Genomic DNA, 9,648 nt, shown 5'->3' on the forward strand with positions numbered 1-9,648 from the left:
TTCACAAAGACTAGAAACGCTGGCGGAAGGCACAGTCTGATTCACAGATAGGACCTGATTTACAATAGACAAATTAAACAATTGAAACAAATCGAAACCAAACAAGTTCACTGCACTAGAGGAACGAAGAACATAAAATGACACAAGTTTTGTCTGTCCCTTGTATGTTGCAATAAGGCTGCACTGTCCTAACACAGGTATATGCTGTCCTGAGTAACTAGTTAACGTAACATTTGCGGCACGCAACGGCGGGGCGCCCAGTTGTTTGTACGTGTCGTGATTGAGCAATGAAACTGCAGCTCCGGTATCGAGCTGGAATGGTATCACTTTTCCTGCAAAGTCTAAGTCCACAAAAAGTTTAATGTCTTGTTGACGACAAGAGCGACTGTCTCGTGCAATTTGAACTGATACAGGTCCAGAAGCACTTGCAACTTTACGGGATTTCCGGCGACGTCGACGCACACTTTGGGTGGGACGAACACAGTCACTGTTAGCTAAAGTGTCACCGGACGGGTGGGAATGTACTACATGGATGTCCATGGGTGAAGGTCCACGAGCCTGATTGTTCTGGGTTCGATTCCGGCGCGAAGCAAAGGGCCTGGAATTTGTGTGATTGTCTGACCTAAGCTTTTTCTGGCAAACACGTTGTACATGTCCTTTCTTTTGACAGTAAAAGCAAATAGCTTGGCGTGACGGGCAATTTTCACGCGAATGTCTAATTGCACACCGCGGGCAAGATTTCACTGCATTTGCTTGCTTACGCGGCGCACGTGGTTGCAAGCTAGGCGGCCGCTGCGAAGTCGGGCGCGAGGGCCGCTTAGCGTCCCGTGCAGCGGGCCGGGCGGGCCGATTAACGTGACACACTGCTGGCGAAGTTTCAAATGATTCCTGAGCAAAGTCAAGTGTGTCTTGCCTGTCCAATATGTCTATCACTTGTTGCAGGGAGGGATTAACTAGCTTCAAAATCTGTTCCCTTATGCGAACATCAGAAACGTTCTGTGCAATTGCATCACGCACCATAGTATCTGAATATGGGAGGCCACATTCACAGGCAAACGCGCAGTCTCTAGTAAGGCCTTGCAAAGTTGCTACCCACTCCCTGTTAGTCTGACCGGCCGTACGTTTTGTACGAAAAAACGTATACCGTTTGGCAACTACATTAACTGTTTCTTTGAAATAGGCATCCAAAGCAGACAAAATTTCCTCGTAGGTCAGAGTTGCTACGTCGCGTCGGGGAAACAATTTCACTATCACCCGGTAGGTAGACACACCGACACAAGAAAGCAAAAACGGCTGCCGCTCTTTACCTTGAATTCCATAAGCAGTGAGGTGGAAGTTGAACTGATCGGCCCACTCAGTCCAGCTTTCGGTTGTGGCCTCAAAGGGCCTAAATGGCGGTGCGACAGCGTTGTGTGGCTGCGGTAGCGAAGAAGCGGCTGCCGCCGCATCGGTTTGCAGCGCACGTTGACCCTGGACGAGCTGTCCAAGGGCTTCCAATAACGCCTGCGTCTGCTGATTCTGCAAGCGAAAAAATTCGGACAGTACATCTGGAGAATGCGGCGAAGCCATGACACAAGCAAATTAGAGCAAATATAACACAAAGACTGCAACGTGGGCGCGGCACCACACCTCGGCGCCAAAATATTGTTGTGTCGATTCCCTAAGGTCTCGACACAATGAGTGGCTAGGTGCACGCGAAACTAACGCAGACGGGCGTAAATTCTGAAACAGGAGACTGGATGAAAACTATAAAGAAAAGAAGAGAGATTTTAATATACTTAACTTTAATGTAGTCTTGTTCTTGTTGAAATACATCTCTTGCATAGTAGTAAGCAATTAGCAATGATACACATGGCGCCTTGCTAGGTAGTAGCGATGGACTAGCTGAAGGCTATTTAATCTGTCTCTCGGCAAAATGAGAGGAAGACGTGATACGTCTTGTCGCAAGCTATGTCGTCCGTACAACTGGGGCGAGGTCATGTCCGTGTCTTGTGACCTGCCCTGTGGTGGCGCTACGTTTGCGATTACATAGTGGCGACACGCGGGTCCGACATGTACTACAGGACCGCGGCCGATTTAAGTTACCACCTAGCAAGTGTGGTGTCTAGCGGTGACACCACAATGATACTGTAAACAGAACCTGGATTCATCCGAAAAAATGACGTTTTGCCATTCGTGCACCCGGGTTTGTCGTTGAGTTCACCATCGCAGGCACTTCTGCCTGTGATGCAGCGTCAAGGGTAACCGCAGCCATGGTCTCCGAGCTGATAGTCAATGCTGCTGCAAACGTCGTCGAACTGTTCGTACATATGGTTGTTGTCTTCCAAACGTCCCCATCTGTTGACCCAGGGATCGAGACGTGGCTGCACGATCCGTTACAGCCATGCGGATAAGATGCCTGTCATCTCGACTGTTAGTGATACGAGGCTGTTGGGATCCAGCACGGCGTTCCGTATTACCCTTCTGAACCCACCGATTCCATATTCTGCTAACAGTCATTGGATCTCGATCAACGCGAGCAGGAATGTCGCGATACGATAAACCGCAATCGCGATAAGCTACAATCCGACCTTTATCGAAGTCGGAAACGTAATGGTACGCATTTCTCCTCCTTACACGAGGCATCACAACGACGTTTCACCAGGCAACGGCGGTCAACTGCTTTTTGACTGTGAGAAATCGGTTGGAAACATTCCTCATGTTAGCACGTTGTAGGTGTCGCCACCGGCGCCAACCTTGTGTGAATGCTCTGAAAAGCTAATCGTTTGCATATCACAGCATCTTCTTCCTGTCGGTTAAATTTCGCGTCTGTAACACGTCATCTTCGTGGTGTAGCAATTTTAATTAGTCCTTCTCTTCTCCCGAGAACAACCTTATCAGTGAGCTGTTGAAAGTAGCTCACTCTCTGCCCTAGCTTTCTATTTATAACCAATAGTATCCCTGTCATACCATTTTCTGCTGCTGTTGATATTATTCTATACTCATCTGACCAGACATCTTCTTTCCATTTCACTTTGCTGACCTCAACTACATATATATTGACCGTTTGCATTTCCCTTTTCGGATTTTCTAGCATTCGTACTACTTTCAAACCTTAGACATTCTATGCTCCGTCTCGTAGAATGTTATCTCGTCGTTGGTTATTCCATCTTTCTCTCACGGTCAACTTCTCCTTGACAGTCCCCTCCCGGAAATCCGAATGTGGAACTAATCTGGAATCTTTTTCCATTGGAGAGATCATTATGACACTATTATTTTTTGTCAGTTAGTTACAGACCACATGTCCTGTGGACACACTATGTGACTTTAATGCAGTGGTTTCCATTGCCTTAGGCATCCTCATGGCATTCAACATTTTTTATTCTTCCGTCTCTTAGGGGCATTTTCTCACCCGAGGGGAAACGGCCTTGCCGCAGTGGTAACACCGGATCCCGTCAGATCACCGAATTTAAGCGCTGTCGGTCTTGTTTAGCACTTGGATGGGTGACCGACCGGTGTGCCGAGCGCTGTTGGCAAGCGAGGTGCTCTCAGCCCTTGTGAGGCAAACTCAGGAGCTACTTGTCTGAGAAGTAGCGGCTTCGACTACGAAAACTGACAACCGTCGGAAGCGTGGTGTGCTGACCACACGCCCCTATATATGCGTATCCATTGACGCCTGTAGGCTGGGGACACGGCGGTCTGTCAGTACCGTTAGGGTCTTCCGAGACCTGTTCGGACGGCATTTAGTTTAGTTTAGTTTAGCAGTTCTCACCCGAAGGGGCAAGATGGTGCCCTGGTCATCTGTCCGCTCATCTGTCCTCTTTGACAAAACCATAAGTAGAAAGAGGATGAGTTCGTATGCTGGAAGTGTTCGGACGCCATTGCTAATGATTTTCTTCGACATAGTTGACCTTATGTCAGACAGTGTAGCCATTGCTTCTGGACACCAGCGTCAGATAATCTTGGAGCCAAAATGGTCCTTGCCCGAAACAGTCCTGGTTTTGCATATTACGGTGTTCAGCATAAGTGTGTCGTAAGTTGGATGATGAAAACTACACCCGCTGATCATGCAATGAAGGCTTTCATGACCGGATGTTTCAGCTGCCGAGATTTCTTCAGGGTTGTATGGTCGTGGTCCATGGAACTCTTCTTGCCGAGTTGGCAAGACTCAGCAAAACCAAGAGCACCTCCGAGGATGTCGAATGTAGCTTTGGGCGAAACGTCAGGGATAGAAGGGTTCCATGGACCACGGCCATACAATCCGGAAGAATTATCAGCAGCTACACCCGTTGAGATATAGGTCTGTGTAGGTCGGTTTTCGATACACATATAAAGTATGGCCAAGTCGTCCATATCCTTTCCGTTCGACTATGACGTCCAAGAAAGCTTATTGTCCTTCTCCACCTCCGCAGTAAATTCGGATGTACACCGTTAATATGACCGATGAACTTTTGCTTCGCCTCATTTCCATGCCGACCGATTAAAAATATATCGTCAACGTATCTGAATTATCAGGATGTGCGGAACACTCGTACTTCGCAATCTTTCATGAAAAGGTTTGCTGTAGCTCCACACAATGCCAAATCTATGGCTGTTCCACCAGTCATAAAATAATAATTCCCACTGTACAAAAAATTTGCCGGCCGTGGTGGCCGAGCGGTTCTAGGCGCTTCAGTCGGGAACCGCGCGACTGCTACGGTCGCAGGTTCGAATCCTGAATCGGGCATCGATGTGTGTGAGGTCCTTAGGTTAGTTAGGTTTAAGTAGTTCTAAGTTCTAGGGGACTGATGACCTCACATGTTAAGTCCCATAGTGCTCAGAACCATTTGAACCATTTTGTACAAAAAATTCGTGGTCATAAAGGTGAGTCAAAACAATATTTTCAACAAATGCCGTCCTCTGGGCATGAAAGTGGGAGCCGGCTCGGTTTCACGATAGTCAAACTTATCCACTCGACGAGGATGAAGGAGGCAGTCATCGGAAACTTTGGATTTTTTTCGAATTTGAAGCGGCATTTTAACGGGGAACTTTTTATCTGCTAATAATGATGATGGTGAAGATGTGGCGTTGCCGAGATTATACGCTGTGGGGGCAAGTGGTATTCGTCAGCCGAGTGACTGCGTCAACAATCGCACTCCACTGACGGACGCTCCTGGAGTTCAGTAAGCTGTGCGGCCGTTGCTGAGGACCCGCGTGCCTCCCCCGGCCGGCGCTGGGCATCGCAGGTGGCGGAGCAAAGGCGCCGGCCGGTCGCCCCGGGTGAACGAACTGCGGCGCCCACAGAGGAGCAGCGACAGATGGCCCGCGTCACTGCTAATTGGGATTTACGCGCTCGCCCGGCCGTAAGTCGCGGCCGCCCGGCCCAAAGGACGCCGCCGCCGCCCCCGCCGCCCTCACGGCTCTATTCGTCCTCGCCGCTCACCGGAGCGGCCGTCCCCTCCCAATGACTGGGCGCGCATTATTAGACTATAATTTCACGTCTACATGTGTTTCCGAGACGCTATCTGCCTACGGTCAACACAGTACTTCAAACCTCCAAACAAATTCAAACTGTGCACCCGATCTGGACCGACCTTCTTGTGCTTTCCTATGCAGTTCATCTGTCTGTGTTATCTACACCAACTATAAGCACCAGACTGCAAGCATCTTCGGTCAATAACATGTTTTCAGCCTTCCACAAACTTTCAACCGAGTACTAAACGGCCACTGCCATGCAGACCGACTGCTGAATCGCTGTTGTTAAGCTTGCGTATATTCTAGTTGCCGGCTGTGACGTCACTGACGCCCACAGCATCACCCTTTAGGGGCATGCGTTGGCTGGGCTTTCAGCTTCAGCCTCGCAATCGCTGGATCACACGCCACTCTGAGGTGCAGGGCTCCGTCTCTGCTAGAGTGTTGCATTTCAGTAGTTTCTTAATTACTTGTGACGCTGCTGGAAGCCCGAAAACACTTTATTCTATATCCACATCTACATACGTGCACCGCAGGCCACCGTACGGTGCGTGGCGGAGGGTACTCTGTAGCACTACTAGTTATTTCCTTTCCTGTTCCACTCACAAAGAGAGCGGAGAAAAACGACTACCTACGTGCCTCCGTAAGAGCCCTAATTTCTCGTATCTTATCTTCGTGGACCTTACGCGAAATGCCGGTTCTGTATATTTTCTCAGTACTATTCCTCGAAAAGGGCAGCGGCCGTGCCGCAGTGGATACACCGGTTCGCGTCAGATCACCGAAGTTAAGCGCTGTCTGGCGTGGCCGGCACTTGGATGGGTGACCATCCGGGCCGCCATGCGCTGTTGCCATTTTTCGGGGTGATGCCAATTGAGGAGCCACTCGACAGAATAGTAGCGGCTCCGGTCAAAGAATACCATCATAACGACAGGGAGAGCGGTGTGCTCACCACACGCCCATCCTATCCGCATCCTGAGCAGAGGATGACACAGCGGTCGGATGGTCCCGATGGGCCACCTGTGGCCTGACGACGGAGTACTTATTCCTCGAAAAGAACATCGCCTCCTCCCCCCCCCCCTCCACTCAGGGATACCCATTTGAGTTCTCGAAGCATCTCCGTAATACGTGCGCGTTTTCCGAACGTATTGGTAATAAATCTAGCAGCCTGCCTTCGAACTGCTTTGATGTCTGCTCCTAATCCGAACTGGTGCATACACCAAATACTCGAGTATTACTCAAGAATAGGTCGCACTGGCGTCCTACATGCGGCCTCCTTTACACATGAACCAAATTTTCCCACAATTCTCACCATAAATTGAAGTCACCCACAACCGTAACTTGTCTACCCCAATCCTCCCATGCTACCTACATTTCATATCGCTCTACAACGTTACGCCCAGCTATTTAAAAGACGCCACTGTGTCATATAGCACACTATTACTACTGTATCCGAAAATTAAGGGTTTGCATTTGCTACTCATCCGCATTCATTAATATTTTTCTACATTTGGAGCCAGCTGCCATTTATCACTCCGAATATAAATTTTGTCTAAGTCATTTGCATCCTCCGTCACTGAGCTTCGACGTCTTCCTATACATCATAGCTTTATCAACAAGCAACTGCAGATTGCTCCCCAGTCTGTCCGCCAGACCATTTAGGTAGAAAAGAATATAGTGGTCCTACCACATATCTTGGAGACACTCCTGACGATACCCTAATTTTCGATGAACATTCGCTGTCGGGGACAAGACGTGCTGGGTTCTATTACTTACGAAGTCCTCGAGTCACTCACATATTTGAGAACCTAATCCGTATGCTAGTACCTTCGTTAACAGTCAATGTTATCTCTGCGAAAGTCTGAAGTCTTACCGCATCTACTTTCGTTTATTTTAAATTGCTCGAGGCTCGTACATTCAAATACAAGCGTCAGAAAACATAAGACGAGGCTAAATTGTCTTTAGTATATAGGACATGAATACAAAGGGAATATTTAAACTTAATATCTGTAGACTTTTTATCACGAATAAGCATACAGAACAAAACATTAGTCATCCCAGGAGACGTCACACTAACAACACTTTACCATCACCTCTACCATTTATAATGGCCCCAATTCCGCAAGTACTTGATTCCACAAGTTTCTTCAGGTATGTCACATCCAGCTGAAGCCGCTCATCGATGAGTTTACCCTGCAGAGCTAGCCGTTTGCGGTGATTTTGATTGCTATGTCTGACTGTGGATGGCGGTTATTGCTGAAACAATCGGTTTTCGCTTATGTCTTTTTCGCTTATGTTTAACCTGTTACAACCGCTGTGAAGTAACCGATGTTATATTCCTATCATTTCCTGTGATGCACGTAGGACCTTAACAAATACTGAAAAATTTTGACTCCCTCAGTTCCAAGACACATAAAATCAAAATACTAAATTAAATAGGCAAGAAAAAGGAAACTTAGTCCGTCTACACTTCGTTGCTTTTCATGAAAAGTGATAAGTGATTCAGTACTACAAAAATCAACAGTATTCTCCTACTGGTTCTAATTTTTTCAAACTCTTCTCAAAAATCATCTTGTAATCGAGGATCACACACTTATTTGGGCATTTGGAATATTGAATGCAGAGTTGCCGAGCGGTTCTAGTCTGGAACTGCGCGACCGCTACGGTTGTAGGTTCGAATCCCACCTCGGGCATGGATGTGTGTGATGTCCTTAGGTTAGTTATGTTTAAGTAGCCCTAAGTTCCAGAGGACTGATGACCTCAGAAGTTAAATCCCATAGTGCTCAGAGCCATTTGAACCATTTTTGAATATTGAATGCTAAAGAGTGAAAACTGATGTTGAAAAACTGTAGTTTTCGTGCTAATTTGTCCGTTTTCAGGGGCGACAAGTAGATAAGATACACAGGTAACAGTGCAGCTACTTTTAGTTTTTATTATAAATGAATTTTTAAGGTATAAGTTTTCTTCTTATATGACGTCGAGAGTCTGTTGCGGCTGCTCTCGTTCTTAATCTCTTAAAGGAAATGGAGCACTGTACTTCACTGGTACCGCACTTCGTAAAATATTTCACTACTAGGAATGGTGACACTCTGTAATACAACTGACGTTGGGCAACGACAGCATGAAACTTCCGTAGACATCAAATGGAGAAAGTCTCCCATGCTGCATTTACAAGCATGCGATCCAACAGACCATGGCACATGTTAATAGGTTCGTTTTTGTCTCAAGAAAACTGTAACAATTCTTACGCATGTGTTTGTTGCCCATTTCTGTCAGCATTGTCACTAAAGCACCACTGATCGCTTTTCCCATTTTCTGTAACGAAATAATATTTCAAAGCAGTGAAAATTTAGGAATAAAAATTACTTGTTTTTTTTAAAAAAAACCAAAACTTTTTATAAGTTCTGCTATGCTTAACTGATATTTCGGTTTTTTAATGTGGTTATTAGTAGAAAATAAAAAAAACAGCTGTTATTGTCGAGACCAAACAGATACCGAAAAATACCAGTTATTCGGAACTAAAATAGCGGTTTCGATTTCAACCGGTCGGTTTTTTCCATCCGTATATTTGACCCGCTTTTCTAGGTAGACCCGACATTTTCTTTGAGATGAAGTTGGGACGATGCAGCTGCTCAGTCGACGTGCAACAGAGGGCCTGTGTTTGTCAAAGGAGGAATATGCGCATACAGTCTTGCAAGCGTGGCTGTTATTATCTTTAGAGGCAGAAGTGTTCACCGCACTCTCATCATAAAGGTATGGAACGAAGGACGACAGTTTGTCACTCCCCACTGTCGAGTATTGTTCGGATAGCTGAAAACGTGCAGCTTTGCATTCCACTGAGACCAATGGCTTTTCGCGAAGTACCCGACTCCAATGTCCACTGCACGCAGTTCCCTTTACGTTATTTCATTGCGAACTGAGATGGACAAACAGCACCTATTTTGCTGATTCTGAAACTGATTATCATAAGGCTTGAGAATCGTCGCAGGTCCGTTTCAGTGAGGATCTTTTTATGACCACTGTTCTTATGCCACGATGCCAGGCTGCAAGTGATGTACACTCCCTGTGGACACCCTGGACAATGCGTGTTGACACGACAAATAGGGCATCTTCATTCATTGTATCGTTACGGGGACGTCGGAACACGATAGCTCCTTGCTGCCACTCCGTCACGCCTCAACGTCGATCTTAACCGTGTTGATCCCACACAGTCGACTAGCA

General features: G+C 46.9%; 1 pseudogene; it reads left to right on the top strand.

The window, feature by feature from the left end:
• The first annotated feature begins 6,163 nt into the window (after positions 1 to 6,163).
• Positions 6,164 to 6,281, top strand: LOC126204794 (5S ribosomal RNA; annotated as a pseudogene).
• Positions 6,282 to 9,648: the final 3,367 nt, after the last annotated feature.

Source organism: Schistocerca nitens, chromosome 9 (genome assembly GCF_023898315.1).
Source record: "Schistocerca nitens isolate TAMUIC-IGC-003100 chromosome 9, iqSchNite1.1, whole genome shotgun sequence".
NCBI lineage: Eukaryota > Metazoa > Arthropoda > Insecta > Orthoptera > Acrididae > Schistocerca > Schistocerca nitens.